This window comes from Hemicordylus capensis, chromosome 3 (assembly GCF_027244095.1).
Source record: "Hemicordylus capensis ecotype Gifberg chromosome 3, rHemCap1.1.pri, whole genome shotgun sequence".
Classification (NCBI taxonomy): Eukaryota; Metazoa; Chordata; class Lepidosauria; order Squamata; family Cordylidae; genus Hemicordylus; species Hemicordylus capensis.
Window position 1 is genome coordinate 147,865,642 of NC_069659.1, and position 12,450 is coordinate 147,878,091.

The 12,450-nt window shown below is 40.3% G+C and overlaps 1 protein-coding gene across 3 annotated transcripts in view; it reads right to left on the reverse strand.

Moving 5' to 3' along the window:
• Window positions 1-12,450, reverse strand: part of ITGBL1 (integrin subunit beta like 1) — a 287,462-nt gene that overhangs the window by 180,012 nt on the left and 95,000 nt on the right. The gene's annotated exons all lie outside the window — the stretch shown is intronic.

The window sequence follows — 12,450 nt, forward strand, 5'->3', positions numbered from 1 at the left end:
ACTAATGATCCAATTCAGTATAAGGCAGCTTCATATATGCTCACATGACCCTAGGTGACACACTGCCTTGAAAACACTATGTATAGAACACAGTGTTGCAAGGAGAAACAACACTAATCCAAATTCAGATACAATTATTTGTACTTAAATCAGATTGAAATTCATACAATTTAAGTTGGCCATGACTAACTTTTGTAACTGGCAAGCATGACTAAAAGGAGCAATAAACTTTCTTTGTAGCAGCTGAGGTGGCAAAAAAGTAGACTGGGATCTTAGATCACTGCCTGATTTGCAGTTGGCCAACAGGAAGGACTCCTTGTCAATTGAAGGTTAACAATAAAGTTAACAATATAAACAAACTAACTAACAAATAAATAAAGTTAGTGCACCTCAAATGTTCACATGTCTGCCATCTTGGATCAGGATGGATGCCATCACCGCAAACTACACCATTGGGGCATCCCTATGTGTCCCTATAGCTTTAGCAAATTTGGTTCAAATCGGTTAGGCAGTTCACAAATTCACTTATGCCTCAAAAGTTTGCGCATTCGCCATCTTGAATTGGGGTGGATGACACTATCACAAATTGGAGTGGATGACATTATCAAACATTGAGGTGTACCTGTGTGTCACTCACTACAACTGTATCTAATTTGGTTCAGATCGGTTAGACAGTCCACAAGTTGGCCCACTTGCGCCTCAAATGTTCACGTGACTGCCATCTTGGATTGGGGTAGATGACATCATCACAAACTATGCCTTGAGGTAAGCAAGAATTTGCAAGACAAAGCCCGATTTGTGTGTGGAGTGGGTCCAAGTATCTCGAAGGGACTTTGGGGTAAGTTTGGCTGGTGTGTGAACACACAGACGCTCTCCTGAAGGAGATTCGGGATAGAAGCCCTGTGTGTAAAGCCTCCTGCTTAATTTCTGTTTGCCAGGCTGCTCTTATAAGGCACAGAGAGACACAGCCAGGAAACGAGGTAGCAACATTCTCTAATATGGAGATAAATCTTATAATTTTGCATTTCTATTATTCATCTCTTTACATCCACATATACAAAAAATTGCCATTTTGCAGTAACAAAAACTTAGGGCAATAGCCACCCTTTTATAAATTATACAAATATTAAGACCCACTGAGTGTTCAGCAGACAGGTGAAAGGGCTTAAAATAAGGAATTCCTTTCTCCAGTTCACAGAGATTTTTTTAAAAAATCTGCAGCTGGTATGGTAATTAAAGTGGGCTCATTAGTTGTTGTTTTTTTATCAACTATAGAATGATTCAAGAAGAGCTTATCAGAATTTGAAAAGTGCTTTATGGAATAGCTTAAGAAATCACTTGTGATTGATCCTCTCTTGAATTACAGAGGATTTAGAAGTCAGGAAAGAAAATGAGAGAATGGGGGAATTCTATAATTATTGTCCAGCTTGAGAAAGAGAATAAAACAGTTTCACCTAACTCAGTAGTTATTTCAAAATAATCCTCTGATTCAAGCTATGCCAGCACAAAAGGAAAGAGCTTTTGCACACACACATGCACACACAGCATTATAATTTCAGGGTCATCACAGGGATTAGCACATTGCACTACCCCCCATCCCAACATACTTGGCAAGTTATCGTTCCTTTGCTATAGAGTTAGCAACTTGAAACCACCAAAAGTCATGGTGGTGGTGGGGAGATCAGAATTCTGCATGCTGAGATGATTCTAATAAGGACAAAGTGGGATATAGACAATAAACTTCTTTCTCCCTTCTACAAAACCCATAACTATTTACCAGTAAAGTCAATGGCTGACTTCCAGATTCCAGGCTAATGAAGCATTTGAATAATGAGCGGGGTAGCACTAGTGCATGAAGATTGCATAATTGCACTAACAAAAAGGGAACTCTGCAATTGTGAAAATGAAAATAAATGAGATGTGCCACAGACGTGCACTGTTGCAGAAGTGCAAGCATTCTTGTGGTAGCACAACACTAGTCTGGAATGCAAGCTCCAGACTTAGCACAAGTAGCTAGTGTGACAGCTTTGTGCTAGCATGACATCCTTCTGTAAGCGCCTCGTTAGGACATCAGTCAATGGCTTTTATTATAGAGCTGCTGGGTCAGGGAAGGGAGGCTGAATTGGGGAATGCCAGTCAAGCCTGAATTGAAGATGCCAAGCACCAATTTTAGATATTATTTGTTCTCTGGCTTAAACTCAGCTTGTCAAAAGCTCTTGTCATCTGAAACTCAATAAAACTTCGTTCTTTCAAAGCACTCAATTACTTCATAACATAATATGTGTGTATGTAGATGTCAGCCAGTAACTAACAGTGAAAATACCAACTTTTGGAGTACAGACCATGAATTCTCATCAGGGCTGACATCAGGGGCTGGTATCATTTGGAAGCTGCCAAGCACCAGGGCTTTTAGAAGGGCCCAATACTGATCCTAAAGACTACCTCTGTCCCCATAACCATCATGTGGTAGTCAAGAAGTGACTCTTCTGGGGCCCATAAGACATTCATGGTAATTTGCTGAGAGCCTCCCGAAACTTGGAGTCAGTTCAGTTCTAAGAGTTGCCATACTCCATCAGCCCTGGTTCCTGAGACTTCTCAGGAAAGCAAGTCATTTCTTCTATGCAACAACACAAATTCTGACAAATCCCTTTCTCCCTTTCAATCCAATATTTATTTATTGTTAGCATTTATTACAAATATTTGTATTCCACTTTTCAGCCAAAAAAAGTTCTCAGAGTGTTGCAACAGAAAAAGAAACTGTTCCCCAAACACTCACAATCTTTAAAAAAAAAAAAAACCTAAAATTTAGAGCACAAGGGCAGGGAGGGGTGGGGGAAGAGACTAGAGTTAAATGATGCCTGCATATCCAGTTTTAAATAAAAAGCTTAGCCACGATTCTGTATGGATGTGGAGAGCTGTCACTTAGGTCACAATTTAATTCCAGATTTAGTTTCACAGTAGGACTGTACCCTTTTATTATAAGCCAATTTCCAGAACTCTTAACACTATTTCACCACCTCTTGTTGACTATGGCCAATATCCAGACTAACTAAGTGCCAGTGTTATGTGAGATGCGCTGGTACTGCTACTGGATTCAACTATTGCAGCACCAATCCTCACATGGGGTGTGTGTACAAATTTTGACCACCTCCCTTTCCTCTGATGTTCTCTGTGCCACCTACAAATATGTTCCTGAGGGTTGTGCAGCCCTCAGGACATCTTTTCAGGTGGACAGAGTGTTTCTGTGGAGAAAAGAGATCATCAAAATTTCCCCTCTCCAGTTAGCACCAAATTCATCAGGAATTCATGAGCAGCACTGGTGCATCTTTTGTAGTACCACGAGTGCTTCATTAGACTGAATGTCAGCGAGTATAATCTATCCAGTCTGTAGAGCTGAGCGGTCAATGTCTCTTGAAGACATACTGCAGGTTGTACATGATGGTTTTATTAGTAGTAGTAATAAAATCTATGTATATAACCATACATATTTTTCTTTAAGAAGTTCTCAAAGCAGTTTTGCATAGCAAAAGGTATGAGAAACGTGTTCCCTGTCCCCAAAGGAGGCAATTGATAACTATATATATAGACACCAGCAACCGGCACTGGAAAGATGCTGTACTGCCCTGAATTATACTACAATGTCAGCTTTTTTTCAGGTGAGAGGGAAATATAAAATTTTTACATGACTATATTTTAGTTCCCTTTTTATCTTACCTTCCTGAAGATTGGAAAGTTAAAAAAAAATTACTTCCTCCCCACCCTCACCATCACTTGAATCTGAGCCATTTAAAATATATGGAGATCCAAGACAGTTGGCAGCTCTAGTATCAATGTAAGCACTAGTTCCAAGCAGATGGAAGCTATTAGATAATCAACAACTCCAAAACAGTGGATTCTAACAGTGTGTTTGTACTATCTGTGTGAGTTTGTGTGCCTTATCTAGGCAGTCAAATCATTAAAAAATGTAGTTTCAGTTCCAGTTCCAGTTCATCAGTATGTTCTAGCTCTCTGGTTCAGTTCTGGTTCTGAGATTAACTTTTAAAAGTGGCTTGGCAAGTGGTTTTGAATGGGTTTAGATGCATTTTGACACTTATAGCAGACTCATGGTTGATTTAAATCTGAGAGAAAATATCAATTTTCAGTACGAAAACATTAAATATGAAGTAAGAAAATGGTGTTGTTTTTCTCTTGCCCTCAGGGCTTCATCACATGACCCCCTTGAGCAAATGTTGGGGCTTCAACATGCCTGGAGGGCCCACCAACACTGATGCTTGGACTGCTACAGTCCTCCCCCCACAATCCTTCCCAAATATGCTAGGAGGCAGAGCATTGAGGGGAACTTAAAATGGTGTTTCAGCCACACTGCCACTGCCTCTGCTGCTTTCCACCAATGCCAGGCAGCTAAGACCAGCAGGTGAGCCACTCATCTGGGTGGGCCCTGGTTGGCTTACTGGCAGACCACATCCACCCCCTGGTGCCTCAGGCAGCATGGGAAGCCACTGCCATCAAACTCTGCAGAGTGCAATGCACACACACTTCTTCCCCTTCTCCATCCCTGATCCCCTCCTGCAATAGCCCAAATCTCCCTCTGCAAGCTTCATGGCACTCAAAGCAGACTTACACTTCCTGCTGCTCCACCCCCTGCTCACTGCCTTTTCAAAGAGGAGCCTACAAGGTATACCTGCCACTACTACCAGGTGGGGAGACCTGGTGAGTCAGCTGGCCTCACCAGGCCTCATTGGTAGGCTGGTCCTTTTACTGGGTGGTGGCAGCAGATGGTCAGTGGCATTCCTCTCAGATCTAATACAGCTGAAAGTGCTATTTCCATTTCCCCACAATGACGCAGCTTCTGGCTTAGTATTGTTTATGACCATAATGGTCTGGGACATTGTGGGCTGGAATTAAAATGATTCTTAACTTTTTCACTTGCCCTGTTTTAAATCTGAAAATCTTCCAATCCCAAAGTGGATATTTGCCAACCCAATATTTAACCGAGATCAGTAATCTAGGATTTGAAATAGGGTTGCTGATCTCTATTGAATATTGAATGGGTATACTGCCAATCTAGCATTAGTAAAGTTACCGGGTTATTACAATCAGAAATCTGGACCACGCTTGATTCACAAATCTTCTGTTTCCTGGTCAGATTTCCTCAGGTGAGTCACGAGAACTCACCCAGAGTAAAAACAAAAACAAAAACCTGAACTGCACTAGATTAACAAATGGTCTGAATAAGTGTCTTACCTTGTCCCTAGTGTCATTGAACTGAATGGTTATTTAGTCTCATTCAAAAGACCATGAAGCTTCATGATGATGATTTAATAGACCAGAAGGCATATTTAAAAAGTCTTCTGATTAGCATTAGCAACCCAGATTACCATGCCTACTCCTGTTCATACTCTCTTTACATGAAAATAAATGGCTTTGATCTCAGTGGAACTTTTTTCCAAGGACATATGCCTAGTATCAGAGTGCTAATATACAAAAGTAACTTCATTCATTTGTAATTGTGATGAGAAGGGTAGTATTCAATCTTTCTTCTTTAAAAAAGAAATTAATAATTGGAAAAAAGAAATGTGTTTATCCCACAGTAAACAAAATTAACACTGTTTCTCAAGAAAAAAGAGAAAGAGAGAATCTGTAGATTTAAAAAAGAAAAAATGTTGCCCTCTGGAGGATAATGCTGACATAGAAAGATAGATGGAAAATAATATTTTTATATATATATATATATATATATATATATATATATATATATATATATATAAAATCAATCTTAGGATAAAAGGATAAGCTGCTTGGATACTTTGAGTATTATGTACTATGCAGTGTAAACAAAGGGCAAATACTACCATCAGTTGGTGAACTTATCATTCTGTTTTCTGTAATTTGAAACTGATTTCTTTCCATCATCTTTGAATTAATCATGGAGTCAAAACTGGAAGGGATTTCAAAGACTGTGACACCAAGACAAAATCCCATACAATTGAGGATATTCCAAAGATGAGCTATTCTAAAATGTTTCACTCCCTTCTAGACCTGGGTCAGAAAGAGAAGCAATGGGACTGTATTTGGAAAGAGATTTGTCATTCATGTCTATCAGAGTTGCAGGGAGCACTGCTACAGCTAAATGGTAATGTATGACATATGATTCAGCCACCTTACTAAGCAGGTTTTTCTCTGGTCAGCACCTGGACAGGTGACTACCTGGGAACCCCATGTATGCTCTCTCAGATTCCATGATGGAAGAAAGGCAGAATAGAAATGTTATAATGGTAATATTAGGTCAGTGTTCCTTAAACTGCCAAGGGTGCTCCAGACCTCACCAACACGTATGCTGATCTTAGCAGTTGCTGATGTGCTGATGTCAGGTGCAGTATTGCATTATACATGCCTATGTATCATAAATACATGTGGCATTTAAGAGTTCTCAAGGTGTAGGCATGACAGTCTGTTGCTGCAAAACCAAGGGCCAGTTTGGATACTTCCCCCAACCCCAAAGTAGTCCATACAAGAAAGGGTATGCACCCATCCCGACATCTTTCTCAAAAGTCTTCATGTCTTCCTGGTTCATTCCTTTATCGTGTGGAGGGGGCAATTCCTCCAAAGTGCTACTCTAAATGTGACACACAGACATCTGGACATCCAGGAAAACCATCAGAACTGGCACACTCTGAGCACATCCCCCTTCTTAAGTGGGTGGGCCAGTTCACAGGGGAGAGGGAAGTATGATCTGGGTTCATCCAAGGAGTCTTGGGGCACATTAAAAACCAATACATTTATAGTACCATATGCAGCAACAGTTTTTTGTCTTAGAACAGCAATCTTTTATATATGGATTTCTTGTTTCATGCTTTCACTTTTGTAAACTGCATTAGGTAAAACTGTATTTTTTTAAAAGCAGTACAGAAAGATTGTATAAATAAAATATTAAATAAGCAGAGAAAAGTGGAGGTGGACTAGAAACAGAGTAATTGTCGAACTAAATAGCTGAAGTGCAGAATACTAGGAGGTTTCACATGATCAGGCATCTGTTATTTGCTTGTCACTCTGTAAAGTGCCTTGCCTATCAGTGGTGCTATATAAATTATACAAAATAATAGTAAACAGCTATTCTTCTGAGGATTGGAGATTCTCAGAAAGAGCAGCGTATAGTTGTATGATATTACTCTTTTCAGTAAGCTGCAACATGAGCATTCACCGTGTGAAGTACGATGCAGCTAATTTGGAGGAACTGGCAGTCCCCCAGTCTAATAGCAGTCCAAAAAGATACATTGCCAGTTTTCCAGGAATTCCTGAAGGGTAATGGAATCACACTTCAAACCACTGCCCTTTCCACTCATCCACCTATTTCTTGGCTGAACACTCTGTTCAAAGTCTCAAGAAGGGGGATTGCAAACTATAAAGGCTTAAATGGGCATTATGAAAGAGAATTCCTTCAATTTCCTATTTAGACACACGTACAATATCTTCTTTAAATACAGAGGTATAATCACAGTTTCTGACAATTCCTTTTCAATGCAAGGATCTGCACTGATCAATAGTGGATCTGTCTGTACAGAGCATGTGAAACAAGCTGTCATTAGATTACCTGAATTTGTGTTTCAGATTTAACATTCTCTTCTATGGCCTTCCTTTGGGGGCAAATATAAATATACAGTCTGGGTTAATATACAAAAGTAAACAATGGAACACATCACTGCCACTTACAACACTAAAACTTCCAGGCAGCTTGACATATCAACACATAGGCCTAGTTCACACAGTCGTTTGAATCTAGTTTACACAGTCACACGAATGTTGGTAACCCACATTAAACCTAGATTTGAACTATTGTGTGAAGCAGGTCATAATTAATCTATGAAATTTGTTGCCACAAAATGTGATAATTACCACTAACTTAGATGACTTTCAAAGAGGATTAGATAAATTCATGGAAGACAAGTTTATCAGTGGCTGTTAGTCATAAGAGCTTCATGGTACTTTCATTTCAGAGGCAGTATACTTCTGAATACCAGATGCTGGGGACATGCAGTGGGGGAGAGCTGCTGCCTTCATGCCCTGCTTGTGGGTTTTACAGAGGCATCTCACTGACCACTGTGGGAAACAAGATGCTGCACTAGATGGACCTTTGGTCTGATCCAGCAAGGCCCTTCTGATGTTATAATTGACCCATCTACAATACAAAAGTTCAGAAACTTCTGCCAGTCCAGTCATATAGTGATAGCTATACCAAAGGCACCACACCAACTCCTGATTTTATTCATGGTCCAAGCTCTAAAAATAGGTTCAAATTGCAAAAATTAAGATTTGACTCTTTAAATACAGAAGTCTTTGGATTAAATATCCAAGATTTTAATTTGTCACTTCAAGAAAGTGACTAATTTCCCCTTACATTTGGGAGATTAGATTCATCATTGCATCTGTCATTTCAAGGAAGATTAAAAAACGGTCAGGATAACTAAATGGTTGATCAGAGGTAGACCTATAACAAGTCTAAGGCAGTAAATATGCATTCTCTATGTCGTTACCATAAATAGGTCAAGATCACAAAACAAAGCTCTGAAAAACATGACAGGATTCTAAGGAAGGACAACAAACCTTATGGACTTCACAATACTTCTATTTCTAAATTATGTATTTTATCAGCAATCTAGTTCTCTTTAACACCACAGACCTTTGATTTTCAACTTACATCCATTTGGATTTGCTTGCATAGGAACAGAACATAAGTGCTAGAATTTACTCTTCTGCCAGAAAAGGAATATTTTTAAACATAGGGACTTTAGAGTCACTTTGAGTCAGGAGTAATGAATGAGAAATACTGACGTTTATATTCAAGGACTGATTCTTTCTATTTAATTTCATTGGAAGGCTGAGTCTGATATAAAGACTTTCTGCATGTATGTATATTTGGTCTTATCTGCTATAGCTTCTGATCAAGCAACTGTTTCTGTCTTTCCTAAAACCATACCCTCAGGAGTATATCATCAGGTTCAGTTACAGCTTGATAGATTCTAGCTGCCTCTAACCACTGTTTAGAGGTAGGCTTACTCCCTGTTCCATAAACACAAAATTTAAAAGACCCAGATTTTCTAGCCATGCTTCTACTTTCCTTTGCATTTCTCCCCCTGTGATTGGAGAACATGGTGTTTGCTGAGTGATGGAGATATAATGAATTCAGATTAAAAGCTAAAATAATTGGAGCAAAGCACCTTACACAGAGCTGATTAAACCTATGTGGAGGAAACAAACTAGAGACCCTAAATGAGAAGTTAACCTGCCTGGCACAATTCACGTTCACCCTCCAGAAACAGAGTGAAACGTTAAACAAAATGTCACATCCCAATGTCTCCTTCACAGAGCAAAGGGATCTCAGTCTCAGAGACTAAATTTCAAGAAATTGGTGAGCACACTGAGTTGCTGAAGAGGTTTTTCCTCCTGTTATACGAATAGTACAAAAATGGGATAGAAATGTGATAGAGTCAGCATGGTGTAGTGGTTAGAGTGCTGGACTAGGACCGGGGAGACTCGAGTTCAAATCCGCATTCAGGCATGATACCTGCTGGGTGACTCTGAGCTAGTCACTTTTCTCTCAGCCTAACCTACTTCACAGGGTTGTTATGAGAAGAAATTTAAGTATGTAGTACACCACTCTGGGCTCCTTGGAGGAAGAGTGGGATATAAATGTAAAATATAAATAAATAAATAAATAAATAAATAAATAAAATATGGATGCACACATGCAGACATCTTTCTAACCTGTAGTTGGCCAGTAGATGAAGTATTATCTGAACCAGCACATTATATTAAAAAATGGGCGGGGGGATATAACTACATATAGATATTAAATAAAACAAGGGGGGGGAATCAAACCACTCACCAAAACTAGGCATAATGAAATTCATTCATATTGAGAAGGCTTCATTTTCAGACCTAGACCTAAGCTTCAGCAAGGCAGCAGAGTTGGGAGAAACTGTAACTCTTTAACAAACATGCTCTGCAAAAATCAGTGAGTGAAGCTTTTTACAACATGAAGATAATGATAACATTTATCACACATTAATTACAGCTGATCTAAAGCACCTGCTTCCAGAAGCCTCTCCAAGAACTGGCAGGCCTGTATTATGATAATTAGCTGCCAAGTTGCTTGCTACGGAGTGGTGGTCAGGTAATACAAGATTTCCTATTTCTTCTCTTTGTGTGAAGAACTTATTTAGATTATTACATCTTGCTTTGTCGTCCTCACTTGAAACCCTGGTTATCAGGTGCAAAGGTGGTCAGGACTCCTGCATCTGTAATCCTATCTGCAATTCCAGTTCACCTTAATTCTCCAGCTGCCCTCTTATTCTTCTGATCCTGTCCTGTGACCACCTGAACTAGTATGCCTTAGATCCCACAAGGACTTTACCTAGTTCAACGGAGAGGAGAGCTGGTCTTGTGGTAGCAAGCATGACTTGTCCCCATAGCTAAGCAGGATTCACCCTGGTTGCATCTGAATGGGAGACTTGATGTGTGAGCACTGCAAGATATTCCCCTCAGGGGATGAAGCTACTCTGGGAAGAGCAGAAGGTTTCGAGTTCCCTCCCTGGTTTCTCCAAGATAGGGCTGAGAGAGACTCCTGCCTGCAACCTTGGAGAAGCCGCTGTCTGTCTGTGAAGACAATACTGAGCTGGATGGACCAATGCTCTGACTCAGTATAAGGCAGTTTCCTACGTTCCTAGTCCCGAAAAAGCATTACAGTATCAAATTCCTCTAAGGGACGTTCAGTGAATTTAAAATGCTTCCCATTTCTTCTCAGTCTTTTTCTTTCCAGTTTGTCTTCACAACATAATAGCGCTGTAACTAGAAGTGCTGTAGTTTGCTTAATATAAGCATACTTTGAGCATACAGATACCTATACTATCTAGGATAAGCTCTCACTCTGCGACAGCTTGATTTCCAGGCCTGGATAAGGATGGGAACAAACCTGAGTGGAAGAGCATCTGCCTTGGATGCAGAAGGTCCAGGCTGAATCCCTGGCATTGCCAGGTAGGTCTAGAGAAGGCTCCTGTTTCCAATCCTGAAGAGCCACTGCCAGTCAATGTAGACAATACTGAGCTAGATGGACCAGTGGTCTGACTCGGTAAAAGGCAGTTTACTGTGTTCCTACATGGAGAAGAATTGAGGTGAAATGAGGTAATATTCTGAGGTGGCAGAGTAGGGAAGGCAGATGCTCAGTAGCAGAGCATATGTTTTGCCTGCAGAAGACCCCAGCTTCAATCCATGGCATCTCCAGATAGGGCTGAGGAAAACATCTGTCCAAAACCCTGGAATACTGCTGCTAGTCACTATAGGCAGTACTGAGCTACTGGACCAATTGATTGACTCTGTATAAGGCAGCTGCATTTCTTAATCTGGACTGTAGCACTTCTGACTATAGGTGGAGAATATCACGTTTGGATGTTTCCCTGTTTAAAACAACAATAACAAAAGCCTTTCCTGAAAGCAAAGCAAAACAAGAAGCAGACGGAGGTAAAAAGGAGAAAGGTTTTGTGCTTGAGTGTTTGTTTCTGAGTTATATCCTCCCACAATAAAGTGACTCCATCTTTCTCTGAAGCAAGACTTTCTCTGAATTGTTTGCCAGAAACTCAAAAATGTCAGTCCCTTGGAGACAAAGTCATAAGAGTAAGAACAGGAGAGATATCTTTATTGGCAGTATACTGAATATGATGCCATTTCTTTTCCAGAGGAAAAGAGAATGATCCTAAACTTCATTGTTTTCCAAACAGAGCACAAGTTATATATATATATATATAGAGAGAGAGAGAGAGAGAGAGAGAGAGAGAGAGCACGCACAAATAAATAAAGACAACAGGCTGTAAAGAAGAGGAAAGAATTTTCTCTGCCCACCTTAGAGACCAATTGCATCACCATACCCATGTTTCAGTGAGAAAACATAGCACCCCCTAACTCATATTTTCCTCCTACACCAGAGTAGGATGCTCTGTTACAAAGAAGGGTGGAACTCTTATACCTTTACCAACTGTGTAGGCAGGAATTTTTGCAGGTGAAACTTGTCCATCAGGTGTGAGAAAAGCTGGATGTCAGAACTTCTCTTCATTCATGACAACTAGCAGTGCCGGAACCCTGGCCTGTCTCCTTCATATCTGGTTATCCTATACCAATTTGAAACTGCCTTTCCTCCTTAAGGGGAAGAGGAAGAGAAAGCAAGAGCAAGGAGTGGGAGCAGGTGGCTTACACCTGATAAAACAAGAGTCCCCTAGCCATTTCTGATGAGTGTAGTGTAAGCCTGCATGACATATGGCCACGGAGCCAAATGTCATCCACTTGATCTGCCAAGTGTTACGGTTCTTTCTGTTTTTGCCATTTCAGGCATGCAGCACAAGCAGGTTCTTAAGACCCTGTTGTGCCATCATATATGGCTGGCGGGATTGATTCAGCTTAGTT